Below are 17,129 nucleotides of genomic sequence, written 5' to 3'. Positions count from 1 at the left end.
AAGATATAACGTTAGCTAACATTAACGTTAATTTAAGGGGGAAGTAGCTAGTTAACGTTAGCTAGCCCTGTAACGTTAAAAGCGCATTGACATTGACATTAGCTAGCTAAATTAGCTGAATTACCCACCCATTTCATGCCTTCAATGCTAACGTTAATTAATACTTAACATAATGGTTTTAAGGAAACTCACCAGAGGTGAAGCAGGCATCTTAGCAATATTTGCTGAAAAAAAATAAGCAAAACCCACCTTGTTCCAATAACATGCGAGTGGTGTAGCTAGCTAGTCAATCAACCACATAAAATCCAGTCCATCTGGAGTGCTGGTCATGGCGCTCAGTGCTGCCGCTGGTGGCTGGAAGCTGCATTGCAACAATATGGATGGATGTAATATTATTTACATTACACCTATTACATTATGCAAACATTCTATTCAGTACTAGTACTTTTGTGATACACCAGACCTCCCAGGTCTTAACATGAAGAAAAAAAGAGTAAGTGATTCAGAGAAAGTGATATACCCCCCTCTGAGTTGGCATGTCAGCCTTTTGAATGGTAAACCAAAAAGGTTTCAAATTGAAGTGTTAATAGGAACTTTACACTCATATAATCCTCTTCTTTTTGATTAAATGTAATATTGTCATTTATTAGTTTATTGGTGCAATTATTTGTTTTTTTCAGTATTCCATTTATATCATCCTATGTTACAGTATACGACAAATTTGATATATGCGATCCTATGTTTAGTCAGCGCAGAAGAAATACCAGCGGACAAGTGATGGTTGCATTAATTTATATTTCATGAACCAATGCCTTTTTCTTTTGGCTTATTTTGCCTTCATTGGAAAGCTGACAATATTGAGGTAGACAGGAAATGAGGGGGGGGGGGTATGACATGCAATACAGGCCCCAGAGTATTTTTCAATATGCTTATGTAAAAACACTAAACTACAACAGGTCTTGTGCCCCTTTAAGTCTTGCCACATGAAATGCCAAGATTGCTGTGCAACTGAAAAATAAGAACTACATTTTTTTCCTAACCTTTCCTCACCTGTCTTGCCATGATAAAGTCTTTTGTGCCAACCCTGACTGAGGAGGAGTGCATCTCCCCATGGGTGAAGTGTTTTTTGATGTTGTTTTTCACTGAACAAAGTTGTCTCGTTCTCGGGGAGCATCTTCACCGACACGGCAGCGAAGGTGGAGAAGGCAAATCTAGCAGGAGCTCATCAACTGCTGATCAGCTGGACTGCAAATGTGTGATACTGTGTGGAGAGTAAAATGGCCATGTGCTACTTTGCATCAGTAAAGGAGAATATTTGCAGGAAATTGTAGCTGTGGAAGAAATAATCTCAAACACAACAGCGAAAGTGCAGAAAAATATGTTTTTTAATGTTGCTGATTTGTTTATTGATGTGTTTGTCGGGTTATGATAAAGAAAGGACCCAGGAGGAATACTGCTGTTTTTTTCTTAGTAAGTCACACACGTGTGTGTGTGTGTGTGTGTGTGTGTGTGTGTGTGTGTGTGTGTGTGTATGTGTGTGTGATTGAAAGCACCTCAACTTGTGCTTACAATCATCAAAACAACACAGGAGTCAAAGAGTATTCACACCACAGGAGATGAACCAAAAATACCTCAGGCTTTTCAAACAAATAGGATGGATAAAAATTGTGAGTTTGTGTGAGAAAGAATAATGTGTGGGCAGAATGGTAAGACACTGGCCTAGATAAAGATCCATAGGGTGCCATTAGGCAGGTATAGAAGGAGAACCTGATGCTGGCTGTCACAGCTGATGAACGGACTTTGGAGGAGATCATTCACCAGCTTATGCAGGGATCATAACATTGAGCTAATTAGAGCTAATTAGAAAATGCTCGGCAGGAAAACCCCGGGAAAAGATCAACACTGTTCTAAAATCACATCTGCAGACACACAGGAATGAGAAATGTGAAAAGAGTGTTTCACTCACATGTATTCTTCACACTTACAGCTCCGTTGTTTGAAAAAAAGGGAATCTCTATCCACTAGAAACTGTGATCGAAAAATAAACCTGCTATTTTGAGTAAATCTAACAGCAGCTGTGTAAGATTCTCCTTTGCCCTGTTCTTCATTTTTTAAGTGCTTTTTTAATCTATTTTACTGAAATGTGCTTTTGAAAACCTTTTTTTTTTTACTTTACTTTATTGACAAAGCATATAAGTAATCACGATGACAAACTTTTATATATTTCAAAAACCTCTCCATAAATAGAAGATGGAGAGTGTCTTGCTTGGATACACTTCAGCATGTTTATTGGATCCAACTACCAATTATATTATATAGCTGCCATAACCTGCAGTTTGTGACAAACATGACAGAATACAATTCACGTGCAGAATTCAGTTCATTTATCCAGCCATTCCAGAAATACTGTACTTCAGTTAGACGACAGTCTCATTTAATCAGAGAGATGCTGAACTTGCAGATCTGCAGGGAATCTAAGTTTGCTTTGTCAGCAGAATTTTAGTCGATTTTTCAGAATAGCATGTGATCATAAGAGACAAAGAGTTTAGCAACATAACTCAAAAACACTCCACGTCATTCTCTGCTCACATTCACATTCTAATGTGATGAAACAGTGAAAAACAGGTGGTGAGCCTTCAGACATTTCAGATTTAAAAATTACCCTTTTTCATTAGTAACTAGCATATCACAGGGAAAAAAAAATCTTATCTGTGATTCAATTCTGTTCAGGCTTGTTTGCATTGCTAATATCTATAAATATTTTAGTAATGGTAGCACAGTATCAGCCAAAATGCTAATATTCTTGATTACACAAAGTATAAAATTGTGTATGCGAAAATACCTCAAATATATGTGGAGGGAAAACCAGCTGGATGGATGGGATCTTTATGTTGAAGCTGGATACAGTGTGTTTGAACTGATTCAACTGCCAGTAGTGGATCATATACCAGTAAATCTTTTTCCAATGTAATTTTAATGTTTTTGGTGGAGCCAAATAAAAACATCAACTGTTTTTGGGTGCATGTACGCAGACAGGGACTCATACTGAAAACACAAAGATTTACCCAATCTGAGAATCTTGATAAGACTTGCTAGCACTGTATTGACATTGTAATACATTGTTTCTTTTTCCCGGGCTGCAAATAGAGGCCATAACTTTCTAAACAGCAATGTTGATTATTTTAAACAACCACTTCCATGCAAAACGCAATAGAACAAGCTGTACTGTGCAGCACTCAGCACCCGCTGCTGCTCCAGTGAGCATCCCATTTATTTACCTCTTGCAGAAGAAACATTCATGGAGGAATAATGCCATTGCAATGCCAATGACATTTCCCATATTGTAAGTCCATTCATTACATTATTGTCATTTATGGGCCTTAGAAAGTAGACTATTTTCATGAGAATTTGATGGTAAGGAATGATTAGATAACCTCAGCCGGTTTCTGTGGTGGCCTCAGCTGATTCATATTCATCTTCCTGCTATGTTGTCAGACAAGGCTAAACTGTCATGGTTGTATGTTTCTGTATATGTTCTGTTTCCTGTTTTATTTTGAAGTCTCTGGTTTTCTGTCTGGTCTTGTCTGGTTTTACTTCCTGTCTTTTGGTTTTCCCGCCCTTGTGATTATCTGATGTGTTTCACCTGTTCCCCAGACCTAGTGTCACCTGTCCCTTGTTTCCTCATTACCCTGTGTATTTAGTCTCTGTGTTTCCTTTGTGTCTTGTGGGATCATTATGTTCTGTCTGTGTGGGGCATGTGTCAAGTTTGTGCTCTGAGTTGTTTGTGTTTTTTGAGTGCGGTACTGTTTGTGCCTACTCGTTCCTGGCTTCCTTGCTTCCTGGCCTGCGTGCTTTTGGAACCACTTGTAAGTTTTTGCTAATAAACTGTTTTCTGAACTGAACTGCATTTGAGTCCAAGCCTCGCTACTTACCTTCGTGACATATACCGGTCTTATTCTTTATTTATGCCACTGCATATCATCAAGAGCAAAGCCCCAGGTACCACTGTCTGTATTTACTTGAGATGGGATGCGATGCTGAACTAAATAAGCCTTTTAATAGCCTTAGCACTGTAAGCCCTGTTTTGCTTTGCTGTAGAAAACTGGCTGTTGAGTATAAAGTCAGCATACATCCTATATGGTGAATAAATGACACAAATCTACGGACTGGAAAGCTTATTCCATTTCAGAGCCACAATTGGAGGATACAAGACAGCCATTTTTCTTGGGAAACGCAGTAAGCTTGTACTGAATGAAGACCTTGGTTTATCAGAAAACCGACACATGGGCATCACAAATGAAATGGCATTCAGTACAATCCCTCGGAGTGTAGAAACTTACTCTGTGTTTCCCAGATGATCAGGGGTGGTGAGTGTCTTAAAGCCTCCCACACTTTAATCAGTAAGGCTTTCCCATTGTGCGACACATTTGCACAGATCCTAACAGTGAAAAGCCAGAGTTTGGCTGGTATGATGTAAATTACATGGAGGTTTTGTTCGGTCATAAAACAACCAACACTTAACAGACATTTCCTATCATTCACACAAAAATACCATGGACATGCAAAAACTAAATACAAAATGAAACTTTAAAACTTGGCATATAACACAAACAAGGCCTTGTGCCTGAAATTGAAGCATGACACAGGATAATATAAAAGTCTACAGCCATTCTAACTGCACTGTGAGGCTGTACTTGGGAACAGCTGTGCTTTGAGCTCAGTGCTACCATCTGCATGCTAAAATGCTCAATGACAATACTGCTAACATGGTGATACTACAAAGTTATGTTTACTATGTTAAACATCTTAGTTTAGCATGTTAGCATGCTAATATTTTCTAATTAGCACTAAACACAAGGTAGAGCTGAGGCTGATGGGATTGTCATAGCTTTACAGGTATTTGGTCTTAAATCAAAGTACTGGACAAATAGAAATGGTGACCTGATGGTGTCGTTATATGAAAAGTCAGGAGATCGGCAAAGATATTTCAATTCATCCTGAGGGGGACATGAATGTCTGCACCAAATTTCATGCCAGTCCATCCAATAGTTGTCAAGACATTTCACTCAAAACCATGAATGTCTACCTCATTGGCACTAGAGGAAAAAGTCAGAGAATCGGCAAAAAAAAAAAAATCATCTGAATCCCTTAGTTGAGATATTTTAGTCAAGACCAAATTGGGTTACTGACTGAACAACAGACCAACATTGCCATACTTGGAGCCATGCCACTGGTCTTCGCTCAAAGTGTAAGTTGTCTGGTGCTCAGCCATTTTGGCATTTACACACATGGATTGCTGTTTAATGCTGAATCTCATTAGCGATGTTTAACTTCTTTAATGATTTGAAATGTTCTATACTTTAATAGCTTCTGTTCTTGTAATTAAAGGTGTAACATATCATCTGGTTGGATGCAGGGCTACTGTGGTGATGATGATGTGATTTAAGTAGCAGGTGTCTCCACACTTCATTTCTTGTTAGCACCACACCAGCACCAGGAGAGGGGTCTGTGACTGACTATTTGTCAGCACCAAACACAGAGTTGGGGGGGAAGCAACTTAAAGGACAATTCCGGCGCAAAACGAACCTAGGGGTTGTTAACACATGTTAGAGCTTAGATCGGCCCAAAAAAATCAAGCCCGAACCTGCCCGAGCCCGAGCACGTTGTGTCCGAGCCCGCCCGGCCCGACACATTAACTGTAATTATGAGCCCGAGCCCGATTTAAACCCGACAATTTTTTAATACGTGGGCCGTTATAACTGACGTTCTCAACTACAATTCAGAGTTGTTTGAACTGCAGAAATCTGTTTAGAATAATACAACAAGGACGGAGCATGTAAACTGCGCTGTTTGTTTACAATGGAACGGATCGCAAGTGGATCCGAGTGAAGAAACGTAAAAAAAAAAAAAAGAAACAATGATGAACAACATATTGTTGTCACTGCCCACGACTTGTTTAAACTGCTTCCATACCTCCGACTTTCCTCCACACTTGCTCAAAGTTAATTCTCCTGTTTTTCTTTTTTTCTTTACATCTTCAAGCTCCCGGTGTGATGCGTGCGAGAGGAGGAGACTCCGCGCATGACACGTGCTGCATTTTGTAACTGCAGCCTAACTTTTGTACACATTTGTTACTTTTATATAGCCTATATATATATATATATATATATATATAATATTTCTGATTATGGCATAGCTATCTCCCCACCCAAATAGGATAATAAGGTAATGGATAAAAAAAAAAAAAATTGCTTGATCAAGGGTCCGGCCCAGGCGCGGTCCGGCCCGGGCCCGGCCCGAGGATGTGGCGGAAAATAACGGCCCGAGCCCGAGAATCTAAACTCTAACACATGTATACCCACTCTGTCGCTTTCTGGGACATGTTTTCATGCTAATTGAATGTGTCTGTAGCTTGAAAGACGCTAGCGCGGACTAGAGAGTGACACGGGAATCAATTGTTGCTCCCATCCCATCCCGATCCCACGAAAATACTCCCGTCACATCCCGATCACGGGACTGCCCCCCCAAAAAAGTCCTGTCCTGCAAAATCCCGAAAGAGACTCCCGAACCCTGTCCCGCTCCCGTTTCGTTCCCTATGTTGTCTAAAGTTATCAGACTGTGTGTGTGTGTGTGTGTGTGTGTGTGTGTGTGTGTGTGTGTGTGTGTGTACAGCGATGGCCGAGGGAGCGAGAGCGGCTCCTCTGCTCTGCTGTGCTGATGTTGTGTGAATGCAGCGCTGCAGAGCCGTGTGTCTCTCACTGCTGGGGGGGTTAGGTAATGAAAATTTTTCAAGACTCCCGCGGGTCACGGTATTCCAAATCAACAAACGTATTGGGAGTTGTAAGTGGTTCTCTTTTCTATAACGAAATGCCTCGCAATCTTTGGGCGCACTCACAGCATTGAGGCGTCATTTCTTAATTTAATCTCCGGCTCCATCCCGCTCCCGCCCGCTCCCGTTGATTTCTATTCTTGATCCGTCCCGAACACGTTACCGACAATGAAATTGACTCCCGTACCGCGGGACTCCCGTGGGAATCACGTGACCCGCTGGAGTCCCGAAAAATTGTCACCCTCTAGCGCGGACCGCTGATTAGCTTACAACGCTAGTATTCGGGGCACAGGGAAAGTAAAAACAAAACGCTATTTATACCACTAAAAAGGCTCAAAATATCACCAAACTTCAACGGTAGTATAATGAGGGTCCCTAAATGTTAACCGAAGCATTGAGAACTTTTTAAGTGTACAGACAGTTTATTAAAAAGATAGTTTAGAAAGACACTTGCGTTCATGTTTACGTGCGGCCACCATCTTGAAAACCAGTCATGACTTACAGCTGGCGATGCAAACTAAAATCAAAAGCAATTTGCTCAATATATGTGAAATAATCGCACTCTGCATAACTTGTCTAGTGTACTTACTCAGTGGATAACTGTCCATCTGGTCCCTCCGGTCTGGGTCGCTGTCTCCAATTTATTTTGGAGACATGGAAAAAAAGTTTCAAGTACAGCCCTGTTTATCAAAGGGGAAGGGGAAATCTTTAGACACTCCTGTTCAGTGGCCATAGCTTCACAATGTCCACAGGTACACCACCAGTTTCCCAAAGTACGAGGCTGTGTTGCAGCATTTACTACCGGTAGCTCTCTCTCTCTCGTAGCCCTTTCACAGAGCTCCCGCAGCTCTTCGTTCAATAAACTGTCTGTACACTTTAGGCCTGTCAAAATTGCTCAAAAATGACGTTCGAATATTCCCTCTAAAAAAACACATAATATTCAAACTATTCGAACATCTGGTTGCGCATGCGCATTTTGTCAATGACGCGCAGACAGCCTCTGCTACCGCGAGCGTTTTTTTTCCACATTTTTTTTTTTATTCGAATATTAATTTTCACCTTCAAAATTCGTTTTTTAAAAACTATTCAAATATATATTCGAATTTAGAATATTCGTTGACAGCCCTAGTACACTTACAATGTTCTCAATGCTTCAGTTAACATTTAGGGACCCTCATTATGCTACCGTTGAAGTTTGGTGATATTTTGATCATTTTTAGTGGTATAAATAGCGATTTGTTTTTACTTTCCCTGTGCCCCGAATACTAGCATTGTAAGCTAATCAGCGGTCCGCGCTAGCGTCTTTCAAGCTACAAATACATTCGATTAGCATGAAAACATGTCCCAGAGAGCGACAGAGTGGGTACACATCTGTTAATAACCCCGAGGTTCGTTTTGCGCCGGAACTGTCCTTTAAACCAAGGCATTTTGATGTTTGGGCTGTATACTTTTAGTCGAGAAAACTAACACAGAAGTGTACAAAAACTGAGCACAGATGGAAAGGTGTGGGAAGATAACAGTAAATGTTATACACAGGCTAGTTAGAGCAAGTAAGTTGGAAGCAAGGTCATGTGACGAGAGAGAGAGAGAGAGAGAGAGAGAGAGAGAGAGAGAGAGAGAGAAAGAGAGAGAGAGAGAAAGAGAGAGAGAGTAGCTAGAAAAAAATTAAAAAGTGAAGGCAACAGTGGTTCTTGTGATTTCTTTGATCAGTGCTGAGAAAACTCCACTAATTAAGATAAGTTCAGTCAGGAAGACTATCCTTTTGCATGCTTAGGCCTGTAGTTTTATTTCTCATGCATCCTGCCATTCACTTTTATCACACATGTTCACTCATTATTTCCTTGCTGTCCTTATGAGGATGTTGATTGACTTGGAGGCAGCCACATCTGGCTGCAGATGTTTTGCCTGATGTGTTTAGGATTGTGGTTGACTTTGAAAGATTTGCTGTGTCAGTTGTTTTATGTTTTTGGTGTTTTTGCGTATTTTGTGTTTGTATGTACTGTATTTGTGGTTGTACTGCTGCCTGTCTTGGCCAGGACACTCTTGAAAAAGAGATTTTTAATCTCAGTGAGTCTCTTCCTGGTTAAATAAAGGTAAAATAAAAATAAAAAATGATCGGGGGTTGTCAATCATGACATGAGCTTTTTACATCAGCTGCTCACGTCTATCCAATAGCTCAGCGACACACCTACATCATTACCCTATCATCATGCTGATGCCTCCGTTTAAATATGAATCTCTGTCTGCCTTTTGTGCATTCATGCTGCTGCTGTGTATGAGATACGCCACCGCTGTTACTCTATTTAAATCTATTTTCCTCTTCGTTGCTGTCAGCTGTCATTTAAGTGCAAATAGTCGAAAATGGCAAAGGGCCCCTCCACCTCCCCATCCCCACCAGTCTTTGCAGCTTCATCAGCTTTATCAGCTTTATCGGCCTCATCTGCCTCATCAGTCTCATCAGCCTCATCAGTCTCATCTGCCTCATCTGCCTCATCAGTCTCATCAGCCTCATCAGTTTCATCAGCCACCACCACTAGTGCCTGGACTCCATGGGGGGATTTATCTTGCTGTTGCTCAGGGCAGACGCCCCTTGATTACAAAGACTCTCTGCCAAATCCTAATTATCACATATCATCTGTTATAATAAACATTTATTTTTACTTGATACACTTGTCTCTCCTGATTGAAATGAATACTGTGAGTGAACCTTTAGCTCAGATTATTTTGTCTGCTATTTGGATGATGAAGAATGAAGTTTCACCCACAATATATGGCATGTTTGGATAGGGTTAAGACATGTAGTGACCATGCCAAAAGCCTGTAAAAAAAAAAGGGGGGGGGGGGGGTCAACATCGAGCAAAAGAAGTGAAAGTAGTCAAAGGGTTAACGGCTGTTGCCAGAAATATGAAAAAGCATATCTTTGTGTGCACAAGTAGCATTTTCCTGATAATACCTGCTGTATTTCTCACCAGGTAGTTAAAACATTAAATGAACTTGGTACTGTATAGGCTGACAGTCTGTGTCCCAATTGTTAACAGAACTACTATTAACAGTGTTAATAGTGCGTCCGTTTTCCATTGCAGATTTTAGTACCGCCTCAGCGTGGCTGGTCATCATAGCGGCGCCACAGTAAACTGCCGTGACCTAACGCGACACACACACAGAATGTCGAAGGTGTGTTGTTGTTACCACAGCCAGAAGACACATTTTGTTTCAAATGAAGCTGGAGGCAGCAAAAAAAACCACAGCTGGTTAAACTATTTAAAAATGGCGGGTTTGTTCAGGCCAAAGGGTCCATGCTCATACAGAGAAGAAACTATTACTAATAATTGTGCCTCCACATTTCCCTCTATGTCATCACTTTTTTTCTCACACCACTGCTGCAAGAGACACAAAAAGCAAAATGAGTAGCCAACACAATATGGTCAAGGTATTCTCCACAATGGAATAATATCTGTTTAATTAAGCTCATTTATATTTAGGAAACCTTGAATAAATTGTTAGTGCAGGCAAAACCACTCAGGAAAAAGTACCGGACCTGGGGCAACAGAGCCTTCCCTCTGGAACACTTTACCTAAACACACCTGAGACTGCACCAATCTGTCCACGTTCAAATCACAAGTCAAAACTCACCTTTTAAGAACTGCTATTAATGTTTGAAATATGTTGTTACCAAAATCATGAAATCATTAAAAGTCATTCTTATAGGAGCTTTACGATTAGGATTTTTAGTGAAAGTTAAGGAAAAGATTAGCAGTGTCAGCAACAATATCATTAAGTGAAGGTCCTCACAAGCACATGTCCAAATAAAAGTGTGTGAGTCAGGAAAAAATATTACAAACAAACAATATAATATGCTCAGGAAAAAACCACACCTCTAGGAGATGGGCTGTGTGTGGGTGTTTACATGTGTTTACAATGCATTTTTCTTCTGTGAATTAATTATATTACCTGCATGTACAGTTTCCACTTGTATATCATTGAGAATGAGAAGACACACCTGCTGTGAATCCAGTTAGTTTTGTATATCACAGCATATCACAATACAAACATATGACATAATTTAATATGATCTTAACAAAAGACTCCCTTGTCTGCATTAAGATCACTTGAGTTATGTTAAAATCTCTTGAGTGGGGTGTGGTTCAGGAGGTGTACAACTCTCTTTTACTAGTTCAATACACAACCTGTGTAATAAGTGTAATCGTATAAATGTAATTCTTAAAAGATCTTTAATATAGGGTCCACGTTTAGCGAATGGAAGATAAACACTGTGTGAGTCCTTGACATTGATTGTATATCTGTACACACGCTAAGATACACTCTTACTTCTGTATTTGATCACATTAGAAGCAATGTCCATGTATATGTACATAAATATAACAAGCACTACGCTGTTTTCATCATTTATATCCATGGAGAAGCAAGTCACATGACACATTACAGTTTATCACATACTAGTGTGTTACATTTGTGAAGTTGCATACAAACCCACTGTATATGTTCAAAAGACTAGATCTGCCGGAGGAGCTTAAGCTGCTAAGTCAGTATCATCGATTGAATATATTGTTCAAACTCTCTTTTATAGAGTTGCTCTTATGTAATGAGCTTTTATTCATTCCCTTGGTCTCTTATGTGGTTTTATTTTGACGTTCTTTGCTTACATAGCGTTATGTTTTTGTTTTTTTACTTTTATTATTTATGGTATTCATTTCCTCCTTGGTAGACCACTTTATAACTTTCATTTGAAAAGTGCTACCTAAATAAAAAAGATTAATATGCTCAATAGTGAAGAAGTCTTTGAGCAGAGGGAATGAAATTGAATCAGATTGCGCTCAGCCTTTACTTGGAGTGAAGGACTGTACACCGGTTTTCAGCTCTTCTGAGCTGGCAGCGACTGTCACTGACTGTCAGACAGCACAGCCCACTCCTGAATGTTTTATCTACCAGCTTGTGGCTCTGTGTGTTATATCCGGAGGTATGTCATTTCTTTTTGGGCCTGCAGATTTAATCCCCCTCTTGCTCAGAGATTGGTTGTCTCTCTTTTCTCTGCCCTCAAACTAAACCCTCAACTTTATAAAATGTTCCTAAACCATCACACCTGAGTTTGCAATTAAACTGGGGTGCTACGTTTAAAAAAAAAAAATGCTCCTGCAATTTCCCAATTCTCACACTGTGTATCTCTGACCATATTTATAATACTGTTCCCTTAATTGAAAAGATGTTGTTGACACCCTGTGGAGTTTGTGCAACTAGAATAGCAATTGCACAAGCACAAGAATGGTAACTTTCTTATTATTGTGCATACTCAATGTCTGATAAGAGAAAATCAAATGCACTACTTCAAATTTGAGAAAAGAGAAGCCTTTGCAAAAGATTGTAACCCTGAAAAGAAATGAATATTTTTGATCTGCAGCTCTGCTATAATCGGAAAACACGAGGATTAATCAGCTCCATTGAAGTGACAGCATTCAGCCTGTATGTCAGTGTGTGTTTGCTTGAATGCATGTGTGTAATTGTGTGTGTGTGTGTGTGTGTGTGTGTGTGTGTGTGTGTGTGTGTGTGTGTCTGTATGTACATGTACCTGCCTGCACAGTTTTCTATGCAAATTGAACATCTCAGACTGTGTTCAATTAAAGTTCTTCCGCTCTGCGCCCCTGCTGCGCTTCCCTTGAAGTACACAATGTTGACAGCAGCAGCAGCGGTAGACTTTTTCTCACACAATGACTTTTACAGTTGTTGACTTTTCTGGAAGATGTTTTTTGAAGTTTTCTTTTTGTCGAGTAGGCAACTTCTCAGCACAGTCGATATGTGTATACAAGCAACCCCAGATACGCTACCGCAATTATTCGAGCAAACACACAAATATATACGTTCTCACAGACATTTTTTTAGACTGTATTTCAGAGGAGAGGAAAGCGATCGACACACATAAAGAACGAGAGAAAGAGTGTGTTAGAATAATTTCATTATCAAATAATAGACAGGACCACTGAAGATATATTAAAGTTCATTTTACTTGAGAACCCAACAAGGAGGCAGTTTCCGCACTACAGAATAGTACAGACAATGACCTAACGAAAAAGCTCTCTACAGCTGCTTTTTATAATACCAAGTGAAATGTAATAAATCATGATACAGAGTAGATGTCGTCAATTGTTATCTTGTCAGAGTCGATGACGTCTCCCCTATCTGGTCTGGGAGTGCATGAATGCCTTCAGGAACACACCGTGCTTAGACAGGGACAAAACAGTGGCTCCCATGTTATCTTGTGAATTCAAGCAGTGTTTTGGTTTCTTAACAATATCCATACACATCCACAATTAATTTAACAGAGAGAGAGAGAATATAATATTATTCTATGCAAACAGTTTAATAAATAACATCATAATTTCCCTAACAAAGTGAGAGTAAGACAAACTACTGTGGATGAGAGGAAGGAGGGTGAAATTACAGAGGTGCTGTCTCCTCTTCCCTGCCATTTCTCAGTCTCAGGCCGCACAGGATTCGGTTTCACCAGACGGCTGTAACAGGAGCAGTAAACTGCACTGAGCATGATTGGAGTACTGATGGCAAACAGCAAGCAGGCGGCTCAGAGAGAGAAGATTAAATCATTGTACTTTGACCCACAGGCTGAAAACCACTGCACCAATAATATGAGATGTGCTGCGTAATATTTCCCAGCTTTATGTTACACATTCTCATTGTACAGAAGAAGGCTGTTACTGTATATTAACCATACATATTGACCACTGAAAACAATAATGATCTGTGAAATTATACAATAGTGTTGTAGTTTAAGTTTTGCAACTAGTCATGTTGATACTATGTTTGTGTTGTTTGTGTTGTTTTATGTTTTTTTTTTGGCATTTCTACCTTCTACTTTACCTATTCAGTAGAGACTGACAGGAAATGTGAATGTGGGATGCAACTGCTGAATGCGATGACATGGCACAGTATGCACCTTGGACCCTACACGTTAAACATACTGTATGATACAGTCATGTGATTGGAACAAACCAATATGCAGTGTCCAATGAAAATATAACATCTAGATCTTTTGAGCTAAGAAAAAGCTTTATGAAAATGCATTTTTCAAATAATTCAATGTTTTTTATTTATTTAGCTTAAGAAACAAAAGATTAATCTAAACTTAATCTTTCAGTTTGTGTAAAAAAATCTACATCAGAAAATGTGGAGATACGTGGTATTCATTGGACAGTGAAGACAGATTAGTTTGACCCTTACAACATTAAAATGCCAAACCTCTCTCTCAGTTTAATGCATGAATCATTTCACATATTTCTTGATAATACAAATCAGTCTTGACATAAATACATGGTGGTGTCAATCCTTTCATTTCAGTATGGTAAAAAGTAAACAGATTTCTACATTTAACCAGGCAGTTTAGAATTTTGGATTTAAAATGGCATTACTGTAATATATAGGATATCAGTGCATATATTTTGATATATATTCAATAACATAAATATAAATTCAATAAACCATAAATAACAGCCAACTAGTTCTCTCTTACATCATTAATAAGCCTTGCTAATTCCCTAGCAAGACTTATTCCTTAGCTTATATCAAGCAATGCTAATGATAAACTGCTAGCATGCCCTGGGGCAAAAATGGGCTGATATTATAAAATACTGGAATTTTGCAAAACAAACAAAAAGATATGAATCATGTAAAAAACAAAACAAGAGGTAACAGGTAACCATCAGATTCTGCCTTCAGGCTCTTACTGTATCATTTCAGTTGATATTATGCCTGGCAATGCATGTTAGTGAATATGAGTAATATCTCAACATTTCTGCAGTTACAGCTACAGAAATGTAGAGACTAATTGGATCTAACATGTATTCTGCACAACAGGAGATTGCTGCTACTTATAGTAACAACTACTGGACCAGTGAGAAGCTGAAGCCATGATTTATACAATTATTTGCATACATCCGCTATTACAGTATATAGTAATCTGTTATGTGTTTCATCTATGTACAAGCTATTTCATTTTACTGTATGTACTCACGACTGAATATATCCCTTTAACATTTACAGTAAGTTTGACCTCTCTGTATTCTGCTAAAATGAGCTGAATAAATTGAAGTGTAGAATGATGAGGAGGAATTACAGTAAAGTACGTCAAGTACGTAAGTAAGTCAATAAAAGAGGAGAGGAGAGGAGAGGAGAGGAGAGGAGAGGAGAGGAGAGGAGAGGAGAGGAGAAAAAGGGAAAAAATGGAGGAGAAGACTACCAGAGGTAGCAGGAAAGGAATGAAAGAGATGAGAGGAGAAATCAAAGGGGGAGAGGAAGATTGCAGGTTGGATAAAGAGGAGATAAGACACAGAAGATGAGAAATTGAGGAGAAGAATGTAATGAGGTATAATATGAATGAAAGCACAGTGGAAGTGGAATAAGAAAATGAGAGGTTAAATAGGGGAGTAAATGCAACAAATGAGAAAAAAGATCAATTTCCACATTTAAACTGAAACTTCCCATCATCCCTTGATGAGCAGTGATTTGATCAGTCAAGTATATTGCACAAGCAGTGCACTGTGAGCTACAGGGAAAGAGAGAATATCAGAAAACATATTGTTGAGGAAAAGACTCGAGAGCAACATGAACGCCTGTCTGAGCAGCTTATAGTGATGTGCCAGAGGAGAGAGCTTACAAAAAATAATTGGATTTCATTTCGGTCCGCAGAAAGAAAGAAAAAAACCCCCCTCCAAAACAGATGCATGCTGTCTCCTCAGAGCTCTTGCTACAGGTATCATAAAGGCTGAGAAATGTCCGTGGAAGAATTCATATGGTACACAAAGCCCAGCCAGAAGAACAGAAAAGTCTTCCTTTTGAGGAAATCCCTTAGTCCCTTAGAAATCCCTTAAAACATTCCCCTTACCTCTATACACATAGAAGTAATGCTATAGATGGTTTTGGGATGATTCAATGACCATACACACATGGGTACTGCTGGTTATATGGATGCTGAAGCTGTACCACCAGTAAAAGTGAAGTAAAAGCTGGCCACTCCACTTTCTTTATGGTCAAATCAACAGGTCTTCAGTTCTAATTCATTACAATAAAGTGTTATTTGCTCAACAGCACCTATTGTTTACTTTGAGAGCAGGCTGTGTGGTGATGTAGTGGATTAATATGCATTAATATGCACAGGGGGGTGGTGATGGCGCAGTGGATATGACACATGCCTTTGGTGTGAGTGACCTGGGTTCGATTCCCATTGCGATGCATCAACCAATGTGTCCCTGAGCAAGACACTTAACCCCTGGTTGCTCCAGAGGTGTGCGACCTCTGACATATATAGCAATTGTAAGTCGCTTTGGATAAAAACGTCAGCTAAATGACATGTAATATAATCTGTAATCATTAAAGATTTCTGCATTAGCTGGCCCGTAATGATGACAAGATACAACATCTGTATCAGGAAAAGCTGCATTTCTAGCATCCATCTTGAATGGTCATTTATTTTTTTCCCAACATACCAATCATATATCATATCATATAAGGTTTTATTTTTGCAATATTTCATGTGGACATGAACATTGGTTTGTAACAAGGGGGGAAACTGGGATATAACTGCAGATTGTGTTGTTCAGTTAAACATCCAGCAGAGACTTTCCTGCAAAACAAAAGCATTGATGGTTTGTCAAATGACTGAAATTACCTACGTTTATGTTGGTCCATGTCTATTTTTGGCCATCAAATTATGATTGCTGTCTCTCAAAAGTAAACATGGCAACAGTATGATGCTGTTGTAAAGTGGCAAAACTTGTTAAAGAGGGTTTTAGGTGTGGAAGGGGTCTGACCACTTTTCACATCCCTTCTTGTTTTTATTTTCTTTCAAAAGACTATTACTATAAAGACTGCACTCATGATAAATAGTCCAGTCATTTTAAGCCAAAATGGGGGTCAACCTAGGACAAATTGCAACAGAAGCAAACTCAACTGATTTTGTATCCTCAATATGTCCTGAGTAAGGAAAAAAAAGCCCAGAAGAATCCCATTAGGGGAAAGTTTCGAAAAAGACCCAAATATAGCCTATTCATACGCCTATTCGTTCTTTTTCTCACATGAATAGGAACCTTTAACCTTTAGATATCACCATGAAAATTACTGAGTTGATTACTTACATCAAGACAGACAAAAAATGTATTACAGGTTTTTTTTAAACTGTTTGTTAACATGGGCAAACGGTGCATAATCTAATTACGTATGTGCTAATTTGCATAAATACCACAACAGATCTAAACATTGGGTATAGCCAGGTGAAAAT

General features: G+C 39.2%; 1 protein-coding gene across 2 annotated transcripts in view; it reads right to left on the bottom strand.

Annotated features, from left to right (window-relative positions):
- tnr (tenascin R (restrictin, janusin)) overlaps positions 1-309 on the bottom strand; it is a 193,689-nt gene extending 193,380 nt beyond the window's left edge. For both annotated transcript variants that reach the window (XM_036005690.1, XM_036005691.1), the window contains exon 1: positions 193-309. The gene's annotated coding sequence lies outside the window, so the exon portion shown is untranslated. The remainder of the gene's footprint in view (positions 1-192) is intronic.
- Between the last annotated feature and the right edge of the window lie 16,820 nt (positions 310-17,129).

Source organism: Sander lucioperca, chromosome 9, assembly GCF_008315115.2.
Source record: "Sander lucioperca isolate FBNREF2018 chromosome 9, SLUC_FBN_1.2, whole genome shotgun sequence".
NCBI lineage: Eukaryota > Metazoa > Chordata > Actinopteri > Perciformes > Percidae > Sander > Sander lucioperca.
The sequence above is the reverse complement of the archived record's forward strand: the minus strand, read 5'-3'. Positions and strand labels throughout refer to the sequence as shown.